The sequence below is a fragment of the Triturus cristatus genome, chromosome 5_2, assembly GCF_964204655.1.
Source record: "Triturus cristatus chromosome 5_2, aTriCri1.1, whole genome shotgun sequence".
NCBI classification, from domain to species: Eukaryota; Metazoa; Chordata; class Amphibia; order Caudata; family Salamandridae; genus Triturus; species Triturus cristatus.
This window is the reverse complement of record NC_140588.1, coordinates 1010112017-1010128649: the sequence shown is the minus strand read 5'-3', so window position 1 is coordinate 1010128649 and position 16633 is coordinate 1010112017. Positions and strand designations below refer to the sequence as shown.

Genomic DNA, 16633 nt, shown 5'->3' with positions numbered 1-16633 from the left:
TACTTATTCATTAGGGTGAGAATGCTTTAGCGCGGTTATCAGGTTTGGACTTAATTAAGGAGATGAAAAACAATTTGGAGATGATTGGAAGAATGTGGTCAGGAACATATATGTTTTGGGAGCCTCTAGTTGCTAGAAAGGTTTGGCGTGGGACGGTAAAATACTGTGCAGTTGAAGAAGCACGACTTAAGGCGAATAGGGAAATGTGGCGTTTCTGTCAAGGCAGGAGAATAGGAATGGTCTAGCTCGGGATATCAGAAACGATTTTATGTTCAATCACCAAGATAGGGTACTTTGTCTTTTATGGGGAATGAACTGTATTTGCTGGAGTTATAGGATTGTTTGACAAAGATGCTGTCAGACAGTAGAGAGTGCTATTGTACTTGTGACTGTTGGGGCGACAGGGTGTTCAAAGAAAAGAAGGCAATGGCTCTTGGGGCGACAGCCACACAAACAATATTCTTGAAAGGGGTGGAGCAGGAAAAAAACCTGATCAGGATTTTTTCCTGGGTGGCAGAAAAGTATAGGGAGCATGCGCTACGACAGGAGGGGTGGGGTCTTGCATCGCAGATGTTGGCTGAGGGGAGAACAGAGTCACGTGTAAAAGGACGGTGAATTTAATGATAAGGGGATGTTGAATGTTTGGATGGTTTGTCAGGGGTTATTCATGTTGGGGAGGATTAAGGGTAGGAGGGCGTTAGTTTGAACAATTGTATTAGTGGGGTGGGGTTGTTGTGAAATATATTGTAATGTGTATAAGTTTTAGCTGCATACCTGTCCAAATAAAGTGGCCTTTTGCTCCTAAATTGGCCTGGTTATTCCGTCCAGTCCCGCCCGATGTTAATTTTGGAAGTGGGGGGTGAGGGTGGTAATGTAGGCCGATAAAACCACACTTAACTCACAGTCACTGGGCCACCCTTATTGAGACTGGCCTTAAAGCCTTACAAATCTCCTTGATTTCTGCCCCACAGCAGCCAGAGAGCTGAGGCACAACCCCAAGTACTCCCATGTGGCTGTTGCACAATACTTGGTGCTTCCCTTACTCAGAATGCCCAGTTCTACTTTTACAAACAGCACCCGTGCTTCTATGGTCCGCAGTGCCTAGTGCTCAACCTTATGCACAATGTCTAGTGCTCCCCTTATACAGAACACCCTATGCTCCAATTATGCGCAATGTCCACTGATCCACTGTCGCACAACAGTGCTTCATTCTTTCAGAATGCCCAATGCCTTCCTTATGCCCAGTACCCAGTGGTCCCCAGTTACACAACAGCCAGTGCTCACCTAATGCACAACATCCAATGCTCCCCTTTAGCAGAATGCCAAGTGTTCCTGTTGCACGACACTGGGGTGCTCCGATGTTGCAGAACGCCCAGTGCTCCCCTTATGCATTTCATCCAATGTTCCTTGATGCACAACACCCATTGCTCTTCTAGTGCACTACTCCAGTGCGCCGTGGGCATTTCTTATGCTGCCCAGTGTTCCCTTGATGTACAGCGTTCAGTGGGCCACCTGTACACAAGGCCCAGTACTCTCAATACACAATATGCAGTGCTGCACTGGGACACTGCACGCGGGCCGTAAAGTGCAGTGGTCCCTGTGCAGTGTGCACATCACTCTTCTCCCTTGGTGTATATCACGCTGTGCTTTCCTGCTTCACATTGCCCACTGTCTGCACAACATGGTGTGTTACTCTGCTGTACCTTAACTGCACCGAAATATTTACAGCTCTTTATATTGATCTAATTCTTAGTTCCGACCCATTTGCAGATTCGGGAAAAGCTATCCAAGAGCGCGTGCCTCTACCAAGCCTTATAAAATGTAACATTTTGGAAGGCGGGAACTTTGCTACAATTCACATATCCCGCCCCTCTCAGGCGTGCTTGGCGTTCATTTCTGCAGAAGCTTCGAGAAGGGACGTGGGCCTTCCTACAGGGTGGGAGGGAGGCCGTAACAATCAGGTGGCCTGCTGCTCCACAACGGGTCTCTGCCTCCACAGACCAGGTACAGTCAGCGTGGGGGGGAGAGGGGGGGAGGGGGGTTGGGGAAGGGGGGAGGGAGGTCGGAGCGGCAGCAGCAGGTCAGGGAGGGTTTTGTGCAGGTCCCCCCCCGCCCCTTGATTGTGGGGGCGGGCAGTGAGCATGAAGGCACCGCTTGGCCCGTGAAGCTTGCACTGCTGTTACCTGTCTTGTACATTGTGTTTATCGGTTGCAGCTGCTGTGCTGCCGTTTCTGTCATTGGTGTTACTGGCCGACTTTTGAGTGATGCGCCCTGCCTTGAACACGTGCAGGGTGCATCACAGTGGTTGGTGTTGCAGGCACAACTGGACCTAAATCACACCTACCTCTGGGTCCGGGGTTTGCTGGGGAAGGAGGGCGGCACCGTATTTTCAGTACCTTTGGACACTTATAGATGCTGGTGGTCTCACTGATCTGGTGAATGACGTGCATGTTGGAATATTGGAATGCTTGTTTTCCAAAGTATTCGTGTAAATAGTCCAATGACTGATGTTGTGCCGTGCAGTTAGCCCCTGCGCTACATTGACCAATATCCTTTTCCAGTGTCCTTGAACCTTACTACCCGCCCAAAGATAGGGGGTGTGTGGGGGAGGGTGCAGGGCATGCCCCCCTCCCCCAAAAAAGGCCCATTGCACAACGCCCTTATCCCGTGATTCACAACGCTTTACTTTCAGCGAGGCACCGCTTAGTAAGAATGCACAGGTTCCCTCTATGCACAACTCCCAGCGCTTCTCTTATGCATATCGCCCGGTAATCCTTGATGCACAATGCCGAGTGCTCTCTTAAATGCAGTGCCATAGGTCCTCCTGGGATATAGCGCAGTGGTCACCTGTGCACATCACTTTTCACCGGCTGCTCGGTGTGCGTCCCTGCTATACCTTATCCTGTGCCCCGGCGCACAGGTTGCCACAGGTGACTCACACAACCCTAAGCAGATGACTTACTGGTCTGTGCGCAATGGTGGCTGCAGATCTCGTCGTGTTCTGCTTTGACTATGCGCTGTGTGCATGTTTAGTGTTTAAAAATCACTGGATGCAATGAGGTAAGGGAGATATTCTTTATCGTGGTCTTCGCTCTCCGCCACCCCAACACCTCAACGGCTGGAACGTACCACAAGAGAGAACGAGGAGGGGGGAGTGGTGGTAATGGTACCGTGGTCTATATAATAAAATATAAGAAGAGGAAGAGTTAAGCATTACAACATTTACCCTTGTGATTGGTTTTGTAAATGATTGTTAACTACCCTTGGAATATTTTTAAATTACTGTGCACCGTTATTAGTACGGCCCCGTATGCAGATCCAGATAAGCTCTCCAAAAGCGTGTGCCTCTTCCAAAAATATAAAAAAGTTACTCTTTGTAAAGGCGGGAACTTTGCTACACTGCACACGCCCCGCCTCTCAGGCGTTCACTTATGCAGAACCTTCTAGAAGAGAGGCGGGCCTCCCTGCAGAGTGGGAGGCTGTTTCAGCAGGTCCGTCCCTGCTGCCCCGCCACCTGACCGGGCCTCCACTTCCACAGACAAGTCAACGTGGCAGCAGCAGGGAGGGTTTTGTGCTGATGGCGGCGCATGTACAAAATTCCTGGAATCAATAGCTGAACATATGTGGGGTCACCATACATTCGTGACCTCGCATACAGGTAAGTCAGTGGCCTAAGTGGGCTGACCCTGTGCCCCATCCTCTATGCTGTAGTGGGTGGCATAAAGATGTGGATGACACAATGACAGGCCAGTGGAAGAGGAGCGCCAGCTGGAAGCCCCTATAAGTAACCATTTGAGGTATATATATGAGTGTGTTATATCTATATACACACACACGGTCTTATACCGGATGTCACTACTTTTTTCGATTAACTATACCTTTGGCGTAAAAACGCAGGTCACACCAGTAAAATACCACCCAGTTCCAAACCTACTTCAGGCCTCTTCCAGTAGTCTAAACTTCTTTGCCGCATTCCCGCCTGTTCCTGTTTTTATCAATGTTTGTATTTTTTTAAATAGCCCGAAGAAGCTAAATCAAATGTGCATTACAAGAAATGTACTTATTTATTCGTTTTTTAAAAATTATTTGGAATTGATACTTAGGAAGGGCTTAATCGGGAGGACATCACTGACTGTTACGTCGTGACAGGTATGAATACAGTTATAGGGTGAGCATTCTTGCACCCGGGAATTACCAGTACCGCAGGCATTGGTAATTCCCAGGACCAAGATTCTGTTCAGTTTAGCAAATATCTGGGAAGGCCATTATTTGCATGCTGAATTCCTCCGTTTCTCCCAATAAAACCGGGCCCCCTTTCCCATTCACTTTTCATCAGGGGTTCCCTTGCGAAATGTGAAGTGGGGATACTCCCAATGCGCGTGTTTTCTGGGTTTACGAATTGGGATTACCGTAATACGTTTAATAAGAGCCTAAATTAAAATGGCGGCGACCGACCCTTCCAGTACCAAGGAAGCATCCTTAAGTCAGTCCCCATCTATGTATCCCTCGGCGTCCCTGCCTGTCCTTCCACCCCACCAGCAATGTCTGCCTGTATGATTCTTGTCTGTGTTTGCACGTGTTGTCTTTCGGTTTGTCACATACAGGTATGAGTATTGTCTATGTGTGTCTTTGCGAACAATGGTGCATTTACGTGCTTTCTTTGTGTTTATTAGTGCCTTTATGTGCTGTCTGTGTAATAGTGCCTTTACATTTTGTCTTTGTGTGTTATACTACCTTTACGTGTTGTCTTTGTGTGCATGTATGTCTATATGTTAACCTTTTGAAGGATTGCCTGACGCCTGTTGGACAGTGTGGATGGATACCTGTAGGCACTTTGATTAGTGTATGCACAATGTAGGTGCGCTATATATTATCTTTATCCAACCCTCTGACTCTTTATCTGTGCCAATCCTTTTCTGTGTCTTCAAAGACAGCTGGCGGTCTTAAAGCACATTACCTGGTGCTCCCCTTACCTGCATCACTGTGCTTTTCTGGTACACAACACCCTGTGCTCCCATGATGCTTCCTGCCCACACCTACTCCTCTGTACGTCTCCCTTTGTCTCCCAACAAGCCGAGGTTATTTCGGGCCTGCGTCTTCGCCCACGTTTATGTATCTTTGTCCTGTGTTCAAGAGTGTGTAAGGGGGGCGTATTGGTCTCTACAACACGAGCACACAAGTCGGGTATTAGGTACGTTTGCAACACTGCAAATCCCCCCCTCGCCGAGACCACCGCCGTGCACACAGCCGACACCGGCCTACCTCGGAGAGCACAAACTCCTCGTACAGGGAGGCTGCCTTGGAGGGGGTGGGACGGGGGGACCTGGGGGGGGGGGGGGCTTCTACCTCAACCGACACCCGGAGTCTGTTTGCAGTTGCTAGTCAAAATGTTAGTTTTATAAGTGGGGCGAGGCGTGAGGGTGTAGGCCGCTGAACCCCCGCACATTAGTCACAGGGCTTTAAAACCGTACACATCTCCTTGACTTCTGTTCACAGCAGGCAGAGAGCTCATTCAGAAGGCCATGTGCTCCCGTGTGGCTGTTGGAAAACAACTAGTGATTGATTTATGCACAGCGCACAATGAATGCCCCCTTTGTGCTCAGCATCAGTGCTTCCGCGACCCACAGCCCCCCCCTATGCACAATGTACAGGGGTCCACTCTTGCACAACACCCAGTGACCCCTTAATATCGTCCAGTAATCATTGATGCACAATGCCGAGCGCTCTCGTACGTAGTGCCGTGGTCCCTGCTGCGCTATGCTCAGTGTTCCCCTTATGCATATCGCCCAATGCTCACTGATGCACAATGCTCCGACTAGTACCCTGGTGCACAATGGGCAGTTTCCTTATATATTCACAAAACCCAGTGCTCAATTGTGCACAAAGCCCAGTGTTCTCCTTATGCCCACTGTTCCCCTGTGGGACACCAGTGCGCCTCTTGCACAGTCCGGTATGCTGCTAAGGCACAGTATCCAGTGCCCCCCTGTTAAACAACACCCAGCGCCCCCACGCATATCACCCAGTGCTCCTCAATGCAAATCCTCGGTGCTCCCGTGATGCACGACCTCCAGTTCTCCCTTTTTGTACAATGCCCAGTGTTCCCGTTGCATTGTGCCCAATACTCTCTTTATGCACATCTCCCATAGCTTCTTCACCCGTAATCCCGGTTCTCCTCATATGCACAACGACAGAGCAGCCCTGATGCATAACTCCCAGTGCAGCACTGTCTTGTTCTTCCTTGTTGCACAACGTCCTGTGCCCCCGACTCACAACGCCTACAACTGCTCTTATGCACAAGTCCCAGTGCTTCCTTGATGCACAAAGCGCAGTTTGTTACTGGTGCACAACGCCCGGGCACAACTCTTAGTGATATCTGTGATGCACAAAGCCCAGTGTGGCGCAGGTACACAATGCCCAGTTCTCCCCTGATGCACAACGCTCGGGCACAACCCTTAGTGATTTCTGTGCTACACAATGCCCAGTTCTCCCCTGATGCACAACGCCCGGGCACAACCCTTAGTGATTTCTGTGATGCACAAAGCCCAGTGTGGCACTGGTACTCAACGCCCAGTTCTCCCCGTGTATAAGATGCGGTACTCCTCTGGGACCCAGGACCCGTGTTCTCCTGGGCACATCGCTCTCAGCGATCATGGTACATTGCACTGTGGTCACCTGCCCAGCTCGGTGTGCGTCCCTGCTATACGTTACCATATGCTCCCTGCCAGCTGCGGCAGTTATGTATGACACATACATGACTATAAGCGGCCGATGCGGACTTGTCTTCTGTATGCAATGGTGGCTGTAGTTTATGTGGGCCTTGCCTATGCACCGTCTGCATGTTTTTGCCCTTGTGCAATTTGCCTCTACGGCTTGATAGTTAACTGAAATATTTGCTTTGTAATTGTACCCATCTAATGTTTAGTCCCGACCCTTTCAGGATTTCATAGAAAAAGGAGGTCTCCAAATGCGTGTGCCTCTTCCAAGCCCTCCAAAATGTTACATTGGAAGGCGGGGACTTTGCTGCAAATGAACAAATCCCGCCTCTCAGGCGTGCCGCGGCCCTCCCCGTGCCTACCAAAAATGTCCTTGTGCAATGTAACTGGTTCTCCTGTAAAGGGCTCCAATACCTTCGGGTCGAGTTCGTCCTATATAAAACAAACGTGTCCTGTCCCTCTCCCATGCTCCACAGCAGACCGTGGTGCATCCCATCCCCAGGCGCTGTACTCAGCCGCATCCCCATACGTACCTCTTGCCACCACCACTGCCCTGCACGGCACTCACACTAATAAGTGCTGCACAGCTCTCTAAAGCGCTCACAGCACTCTTACTGAGATCGGCACCAGGGCACACTCGTGCAGACCCAGACCTTTCCTCCAATGGGCCCTGTCCGCATTTCTGCCACCGGGTCAAAAACGGGCCACGTAGGCCTCTGCCCATCCCCTCCAGCCCTACCACCACTACTAGTAAACACATGTTGTAGTGACCGAGAGTGCATTTGGGTGGGGTTGGGTGGGAGGGTGGACAAGAAAACCCTGCATCATTTGTGATGGATGCACTGTTTCTGATTGCGATGCACACTTTATGTATCCCTTGCGACTTTAATGCATATTTTGTGTCTGAGGGCACTAGTAGCCTTCTCGGGGCAGCATGTGGAACACGTTAACGGTGGGGTACTTCACAGTAGTTAGAGTTGCAGGCACTGAACCTAAGGATGGTCACACACTTTCTTCGTGTCTCTGCAGATATTTCAGCAGCCACATTTTTAGCGTCCTTGTTAAAATGCTAGTTTTCCCAGGTGCGTTCTTGTAATATAAGCCATTAGGGGCTCAGAAGATAAGCATAGAAATACGTGCTGTTGAAATTTTACAAAGGGAATTCCTTTGTTAATGAAGTGCCCTCACACACCCAAGCGGGTGTCATGCTTCATCATCGGGCGTTGCTCCTCGTGGGGGTGGCACAGCAGTCCCCCACGGGCCCAGCGAGAGGGCTCTTTGTCAGATCTTTTCGGGGAACGCAGCAGTGGTGAGTGGGGATGTGTGAGCTAAAGTGTTTGGTGGGTTAAAAATATCACACTAGTACCCTGGAGAAGCTTTCTTCTGGGGTCTGTGTAAAATGGTTAACAAGCATTGGCATTGCCAATAGGTCTCGCCTTTGGGGCCTTATAAGTATTTAGTTATGCAGCACAATATCCTTGGTGCAACAACAACTGTTGCATGGCAAAACACTTACAAGGTCCCAAAGGCGAGACCTATTGGCTATTCCAATGCTTGTTCCTCTTTTTGTGGTACTGCAATATATAGGGATGTTATTTGTCACAGTTTACAGTTTGGATTACACCATTGATGACACTATTGTTCATAGGATCACGATGTCTCCAGTGACAACTTCTTGCTGCCCAGGTCGTGCCGAGGGGTTCCTTTTCCGGTGGTTCTGCTGTCCTGATCGAGCCGAAGGTCCTGCTGCAGTTGTCTACTCCCTTTGTGTGTGTGGTTGTGTGTGTGGTTGTGTGTGGTTGTGGGTGTGGTTGTGTGTGGTTGTGTGTGTGGTTGTGTGTGTTGTGTTTGTTTGTGTGGTTGTGTAAATAATTGTGTCTTGCGCAGCGGTTGCACAGGCGTACACTGTATGGCCCACTTGTAATGTCCTATTTATGTCTAAGTTAATGGAATCATATAATAAACCCGGGGCACTGAGTAACATGCCTGGCCTCTCCACCTGCCGGTTTCTGCTGCTCGTTTCTTTGCTCACTGCCTGCCTGCCTGCTGTCCGAGGACACTGGTGAGTACCCGCTATCTTCGGCCCATTCGTGCACACAGTAATGCTTGGAAAGATACGTGTCTCTTGTAAGGCGCACAATGCGAACTTTGCGCACGAGATGTAAATAGCCGCAAAGCGACCCCCAAGGAGCACGCTTTGGCGAAAGCTTTGTGCTGATAAAGTTTCTTAAGCTTCTTTTCCCCTATACCTCCCGTTATGAACTTGCATGTGCATACAACCTAGAAATCATTAAGTGAAATATGCCCTAACCGCGTTGCGCATTACCTATAGTTTAAAAGCAGCCGGTATGGAAAATAGCTGTGTTAAAGCGGACTGCAACCTATTTTCAGGTTTCTGCGATTTTGCCGAACATTATATTGTAATTGTATTTACATACCTCTTACTACACCTGATAAGGCGTTGAATATTTAATATGTAGGAGCGGCGCACACGCAGACCTGCGCACAGAAAAACGAAGTCATCCCTCACTCTGGCTGCGCGTATTGGAAAAGCAGAAACTGGCTGTAAACAAGGCAGCCCCGAACGGGGTAGCATCGGGTTGCTAGGAGATGAGCGCCGGCATGGCTGGCAGCCCGAACACAATTCGCCATCTGATGCGTGAGGGAGCGGGCACTAAAACCATCTGCTCTCTCGGACCTCACTAAGCCCTCGGAGGGTGTGCTAGTCGCAGAGACGCGCTCATCTCATAATAAGATGCATATTTAGGTCATTAGGCTGGAAATTGGCGGCAAGGGGCATGTCTGTGTTAGTAAGTTATGAAAGTACGGTGACCAGGCATCCTGAATGCTTGTAAGCGCGAAGGCGGGGGGAGGGGCGGAGGCAGGGAGCAAGCAAGAGGAAAGACAGATGGCGCTGAAGGCTGGCGGTTCGCACGTGCACGCTCACGTGAACGCAAGCTTGTCGCCAGCCAGCAGCACTTTGAAAACTCACCTACTAAAGTCTCCGAGCAGCGCATGCGCGCTGACTCAGCAAGACCTAAAAACTGGTGTTAAGGGGAATACTCTTGACAGGGTGGACAGGAACAAGAGTATTCTTCTGCGTATTTGTAGTGCTTGTGGTGATATAAAATAGTGTTTTCAGGTCGACATGTTTCACGCCTCTTGTGGTCCCTAGTGGATCCAGTGGCGATTCTTCAGGACCGTGCAGAAGTGTATAAAGAAAAGACGGGTCTGGGATGGCGACACCCAACAGCCCTATTTTGATACCTAGATTCAGGTGTGGTTGGGGTGACCCTGCACCAGAACAAGTATGACAACTTTATTTGTAAAATCCAACTCCAAGAGTTGTAAGGGAAGGCTTCTTCGGCTAGGAGCGCGATTTATGAAAGTGGACATTGACCTCCCAAAAAGCTAGTTAGTTACCTGCCCTCCACTGCTTCATTGCCGGTGAATTCAATACATAAGAAACCACCCTTCTTCATAGGACAGGTACACCGAGGACTGAAACAGTGCAAGCTTTCCTCCTTCAGAGGACGACTACACCTGAAGCATCAGCAATGCAAGATTTCTCCATCACAGGGCAGGTAGGAATCAGGGAGTAGTAGTGCATGCTTTGCTTCCTCGCAGGTGGTAGGAGCAAAGCAGGCATCCCTCTTCCGAAGACAGCAAGTGCAATCTTCCAATCCCAGACAAAGTGATTCAGCAGGGTAGATACAATCTTTCACTGCTCACAGAACATGTACAGCTAAGACACAAGTAAAATGTAGGATATCGACCGTTCTCTGGTGCAGGTGCTCGAGTCACGGAGAAATGTATAGGTGAATGAGTGAGTGAATATGTGAATCCTGATTCCATTCCCACTTAGGTTATACTGGAGATGACCATTCTGAAAGCCCTGCTACTGTCACTTGGAGACCGTCTACTCTGTTGATGCTGAGATGTTCCACGAGTTCACAAATAGTTGGTACGTAGCAGGCTATTGCTTTTTGTAGTTGTCCATCCACAACTATGACTGAGACAAGCACGCAGGTGCGACCCCTTTTAAAAGGTTTTTAATGCATGCACACCTGCATGCAGCTTCCCTCACACATCTGTGTGAGAGGGAAGCTTGAACACATACTGCTGGCCAAGCTGTACACACTGCATGGTATTGAGTAGTAAAACTGTTCTTTCTGGGCCCAATGTGTACTTATAGCACAAACCTAGTCAAAAGACAGTGGAGGGCTGTACATGGTCAAAGTCTACCATCAAGTCACTGAGCGATAGGAAAGGTTGCTATATTGTGGAATGGGTAAGTGTTCATTTAAGCAGGGTATCTTCAAATTTTTCCTAACTTGAAGCAGTGTTGGGTGGTCCTGATAGATGTGGAATGTTTTCTAGATCACTGGGTGCATAAATAAAAAAAGCTTGCAACTTTGTTTTTCATTTTTACGCTTCTTAGTTTGCAGTTTAATGGTCTTGGCTGTAGATGTGCCGAGAACTACCAGAGATGGTGATATGGTCTGCAAGATAAGCGAGGGTGCCGATTTTGATGGCTTTGTATGTGATGCAACTGGTTTTAAAAAGGGTGCGGGCAGCAAGGAGAGCCAATGGAAAACCATCAGGATGGAGGTGATTTGACCATATTTCTTCAGGCTCTGGATGAGGCGTGCTGCAGTGTGTACAATGCCCTTAAGGGGTGCTCGTGTAAAGTCTGACAGGTCATGAAGTTAGACATTACCACCATGGATATGTGAGAATATGAGGGCTTGAACTGCAGTTCTGAAGCCACTTTTTAGAAGAAATGGTTTCACTTTATTTTAGACAAAGAAGGCTAAAACTAGTGTTGGCATTGTGTTCCTTAAGAGTGAGGTTGGTGTTCAGGGTCAATCCATGTGACGTGGCATTCATTGTAAGTTGGGGATCTCAGCTGTCAAGGTTCATATCAATGAGCCATGGTCCTTTTTTCTTGTTTGTTATTCTGGCGGATAACAGGATTATGTCTTGATTGGGATTGGGTTGAACTTCAGGTAATCACTGAACATCCAGGTCTGGATGATGTACTGAGGCATTGGATTTCTGAAGCAGGTAAGAGTTTTAGGTAGAGTTGTGAATCAGAGAGATGTGTGACACAGCAGCCAGAGCGTCTGACTCTGGAGCGCGGGGCTCACGGTTCGATACCCGGCGCCTGCGGCTGCTCATCTCAGCACCATGTGACACTGGGCAATAGATCACTGATCTCCCCGACAGCCCCCAGCGCCTTGAGACCTTAAGGGGTGATTAATTTATGCTTTACAAATACCTGATTGATTGTAGCCTCGGTCTGAAATGCTTTATGCTGTATCGTCAGCATGTTGGTGAATCTTGATGCTGTTATCTTAAAGAACAGTTCCAGAAAGATGATGAGACAGTGTGAAACCCTGAGGGACTCCACTGGTGATAGCGATCTTTTGGAACCTGAAAGTGCCGTAGTGAACAGACTTGTGTTGTTTTAAAAAGTAGGACAACTAATGAAAACATTGCTGGTGAATCTCATTCTAAACTCAAGGGTGCGTATGAGGATGGGTTGTTCGATTTGAAGACGGCCAAGAGCTCTAGGTATATCAGAAGGCCGTGGTCATCTGCACAGGATAGAAGTCTTTGTGCTGCAGCATGATCTGAAGCTAGACTGGCAGTCGTGCAGGAGATACCATTTATGTGATCTTGCTTTTTCAATGATCTTGCTTATGAATGATATGGGTGTGACAGGCGGGTAGTTGATGAAGTCATGAGGGCCTAGTGTAAGTTTCTTTAGGAGTGGATGGAACTGGACTGTTCTGAGAGTTTCTGGGAAGATGCCTTGAGTGAGGAAGTAAGAGCCTTTATGGGTTCTTGGGGAGGGTGACTTTATTCCCGTTCAGATCTGTACACGCTGAACTCTCCGTTTTTCTCCCTCTAGGTGCTTTAGCAGCGACGGACTAGAGGACCTTCGCCCTCAGTGAGTTTCTGACAAGAGAAGGTAAGTGGTAAACAAGAAATATCTGTTGTAACACACCTGTCTTCATAGTTTTCTTTTAATTCGGTTTTTTCCCTGGGAAAACCTATGGGTTAGGCCTCTTTATTAGAGCCCGGTCTTGGGTGCACATTGACTTCCCAGACCCATGGCTACCCGGTTGTGTGTGCCCTGCTATTTCCAGTTTTCCCGCTAAGGCAAAATACGTTTTCAATTTAAAGGGCACAGTTTCCATTCGACTTTGAGAAAGTAATGAACTAAAGACTGGTTTCATGCAAACTTAAAATCGCCAACCAGGGCAACTCTTATATTTGCTTGGGTTCTGTCAGTGAGGACCTGGCCTGACAGTTCGGGCTGGACTGTTCCTGTTGGAGCAGGTAAGACAGAACTGCATATGGCTTGGTCGAAACTGAGGTGGTAAGGTGTGCAAATGGGCTGGAGTGTGGCCCGAATAATCACTAGTGACAGAATAATTCAAGCATTCCACCCGGTGCCTTTTTGTACTTAAATTATTATTATTGAAATCGCAGGTTGTGATTTTTTTTTTTAAACGGGACTTTTAAATATGACCACACCCTACTCCATTTATCATGCTGCAGTGAGATCTTAATTTAGCCCCTAGTCTTTTTGCTGTGTACTCCCTTTCAGTTGTTCCACAGCTTTACTCTGATCTGAAGCTCTTCGCCCTAAAAACTGGGGGGCAGATTGTCAAGAACAGGCGCATCTCTGCATATTAGCAGAGATGCGTCAGTGAATATGCGTCACGTAAAAAAACCCTTGCGCCACCAAGTATGCGTTGCATTTACACCGCGTCGCAGCGTGGCGCAAGGATAGACAGATGCGTGACGCAGCGCGTTGCTGGAGTCATGTCGCAAGCACGACGCAACTCCAGCAAAGGTCAGGAATGCCTATGTTCAAGGCATATGAGCTGCTGCAGTCACATTATTGCATTAGATCGCCGCCTAGTGTTGGGTCCGGATGTTGCACGTTGTTGTCTTGGAAGAGTCTTCGAGGTCTCATGAGATAGGTGACTCCTCCCCTGGACTACAGTGCGCATGGACAGCACCTCCATCGTCAGATTGTTTTTTTCCGCCATCGGGTTCGGATGTACTTCTGCGACGCCAATTTCGACTCCGAAGTTTTCAACTTTATTCATAGCAAATCAAAAGTATCTCGACGGGATTGCTCTCCAGTCGGTACCCTACAACTTTACAAGACTTTATTTCCCATATTTTCATCGACGCAGGCCTCTTGGCCTACCGACACCACGTGGGCCTCGGGCCCATGGAAAGGACCCCTTTCAAAAAATGCCCCCGGTGCGGTGCTAAATACCCACACACGGATCATCACCCAGTGTGCAACAGATGCCTATCTCCGGAGCATAAGGAAGAAGACTGTTCAGCTTGCGCACTCTTCCGTTCCAAAAAGACAATCAGGAACCGGAGGGCCCATCGACAAGCGATGCATCGACAAGCAGCAGCACTGGCACTGGACGACATCTTCGACGACCCCTCAGATGCCGAGGATTTGGACGACCTACATCTCGTCACAGTCGAAGAATCGGACTCAGATGACGCAATCTCAGCGGGGCAGCACGTGAGTACCGAAGCCCCTGTCCCAATCACCCCACATAAGGCTCCGGTCAAGACATCGCCACAAGGCCTTCGTCACGATCGAAAAATCCCTTCAGAAGCCCCGCCCTCGGGCCCGGCTCCAAAGATAATAGAAAAGCCTTCCGGTAGCTCGGGACCGAGTAAACCGCATCTCCCAACACCAAAAATGCCTTCGGCGCCGAGAAAAACACATACTGCATCAACTCCGGCTCCGGCACCGAGAGACTCGACCGTTCCCAAAAATGTCGAGCCGAAGCATCTCGAGCCGAAAACGGTCGATCCCAAGAAAAATATCGACCCGAAGAAGTTAATTGACCCGAAAAAGACAAACGACTCCAAAAAGGTCACCGAGCCTAAAAAACAGATCGAACCCAAGAAAACGGTCGCTCCGAAAAAGGACGTCGAGGTCAATAAAGCTCCCGAACCGAACAAAAACAAGGTTCCCGAGCCAAACAAGTCTAAGCCGAAGCCTACAAAACCTTCGACTCCCAATAAGAAAAACCATAAATCTTCGGTGCCGAAACCAACAAATGCAGAGGAGGAACTGTTTTATCCGGATCCTGTCGATCCAAAACAGGGAAAAATCGTCATTGACCCTAAAACAGGTCATGTGGTGCTCCACAAAAGGAAAATTCCTCCTGCCTTACCCTCTCCTATTCCTCTGAAAAGGAAAGACATTGCTACTTCTCCTATTAGACCTGTTACTCCTCCTCCTCTCTCTCCTATTATGCCTTATGTGCCATACACACCTCCCATGCCTCAACAGCCTGATGGGGACCCAGATGATGACATAAATAATGATCCACAAGACCCTTATGTAGATCCTGATGACACAAATCCCAACCAGGACACATGGGGAGACCCATATTCACCGGACAATAACCCACCTATTCTAGACTCCACACCATATCCTTCAAAACCATCCCCTCCTGACGACACCATTGCATTCCATCAGTAGGTAGACAGAGCTGCTAGTTTCCACGGGGTAGATATGCATGCTGACCCTATGGAAGAGGATTTCTTGCTGGACACCTTCCCAACCACAGAAAGAAGTGTACGCACATTACCCATGCTCAAAGGAGTTTTAAAACATATATTCAAGACATGGCTTGGCAGTTCGGGCTGGACTGTTCCCATGAGGCACAGGGTCAAGACTGATTTGCATATGGCCATGTCTGAACTGGGGTGGCGTAGTGGGCAAAAGAACGATGGATTTAACCCAGATCTCTTGACTGGGGGAGAATGTCTGCATTGTCAGCATTCCGTCCATCATTTGTTTGTTATAACGCTTTTCGCCCTAAGTGGGATGGGTATTCCCAGACGTGGGACCCGTGCTCACTACGCCACTGGAGTCAAGCTATCCTGGCTGATGACGGCTGATAGCCAGAAACCGGTCCTAGGATGCTTGATTCCGGTCCAGGGAAGACGTGGCTTGGCAGTTCGGGCTGGACTGTTCCCATGAGGCACAGGGTCAAGACTGATTTGCATATGGCCATGTCTGAACTGGGGTGGCGTAGTGGGCAAAAGAACGATGGATTTAACCCAGATCTCTTGACTGGGGGAGAATGTCTGCATTGTCAGCATTCCGTCCATCATTTGTTTGTTATAACGCTTTTCGCCCTAAGTGGGATGGGTATTCCCAGACGTGGGACCCGTGCTCACTACGCCACGGGAGTCAAGCTATCCTGGCTGATGACGGCTGATAGCCAGAAACCGGTCCTAGGATGCTTGATTCCGGTCCAGGGAAGACATGGCTTGGCAGTCGGGCTGGACTGTTCCCATGAGGCACAGGGTCAAGACTGATTTGCATATGGCCATGTCTGAACTGGGGTGGCGTAGTGGGCAAAAGAACGATGGATTTAACCCATATCTCTTGACTGGGGGAGAATGTCTGCATTGTCAGCATTCCGTCCATCATTTGTTTGTTATAACGCTTTTCGCCCTAAGTGGGATGGGTATTCCCAGACGTGGGACCCGTGCTCACTACGCCACTGGAGTCAAGCTATCCTGGCTGATGACGGCTGATAGCCAGAAACCGGTCCTAGGATGCTTGATTCCGGTCCAGGGAAGACATGGCTTGGCAGTTTGGGCTGGACTGTTCCCATGAGGCACAGGGTCAAGACTGATTTGCATATGGCCATGTCTGAACTGGGGTGGCGTAGTGGGCAAAAGAACGATGGATTTAACCCAGATCTCTTGACTGGGGGAGAATGTCTGCATTGTCAGCATTCCGTCCATCATTTGTTTGTTATAACGCTTTTCGCCCTAAGTGGGATGGGTATTCCCAGACGTGGGACCCGTGCTCACTATGCCACTGGAGTCAAGCTATCCTGGCT

General features: G+C 49.0%; 1 long non-coding RNA gene across 4 annotated transcripts in view; it reads left to right on the top strand.

Annotated features, from left to right (window-relative positions):
* Window positions 1–16633, top strand: part of LOC146829583 (uncharacterized) — a 493129-nt gene that overhangs the window by 164079 nt on the left and 312417 nt on the right. For 2 of the 4 annotated variants that reach the window (XR_014962016.1, XR_014962013.1), the window contains exons 1-3: window positions 3542–3658; window positions 8362–8453; window positions 12631–12690. This is a non-coding gene — a long non-coding RNA (uncharacterized LOC146829583). Of the gene's footprint in view, window positions 1–3541; window positions 3659–8361; window positions 8454–12630; window positions 12691–16633 lie in introns of those variants that run through there. The other 2 variants (XR_014962014.1, XR_014962015.1) reach the window with 2 other exon arrangements.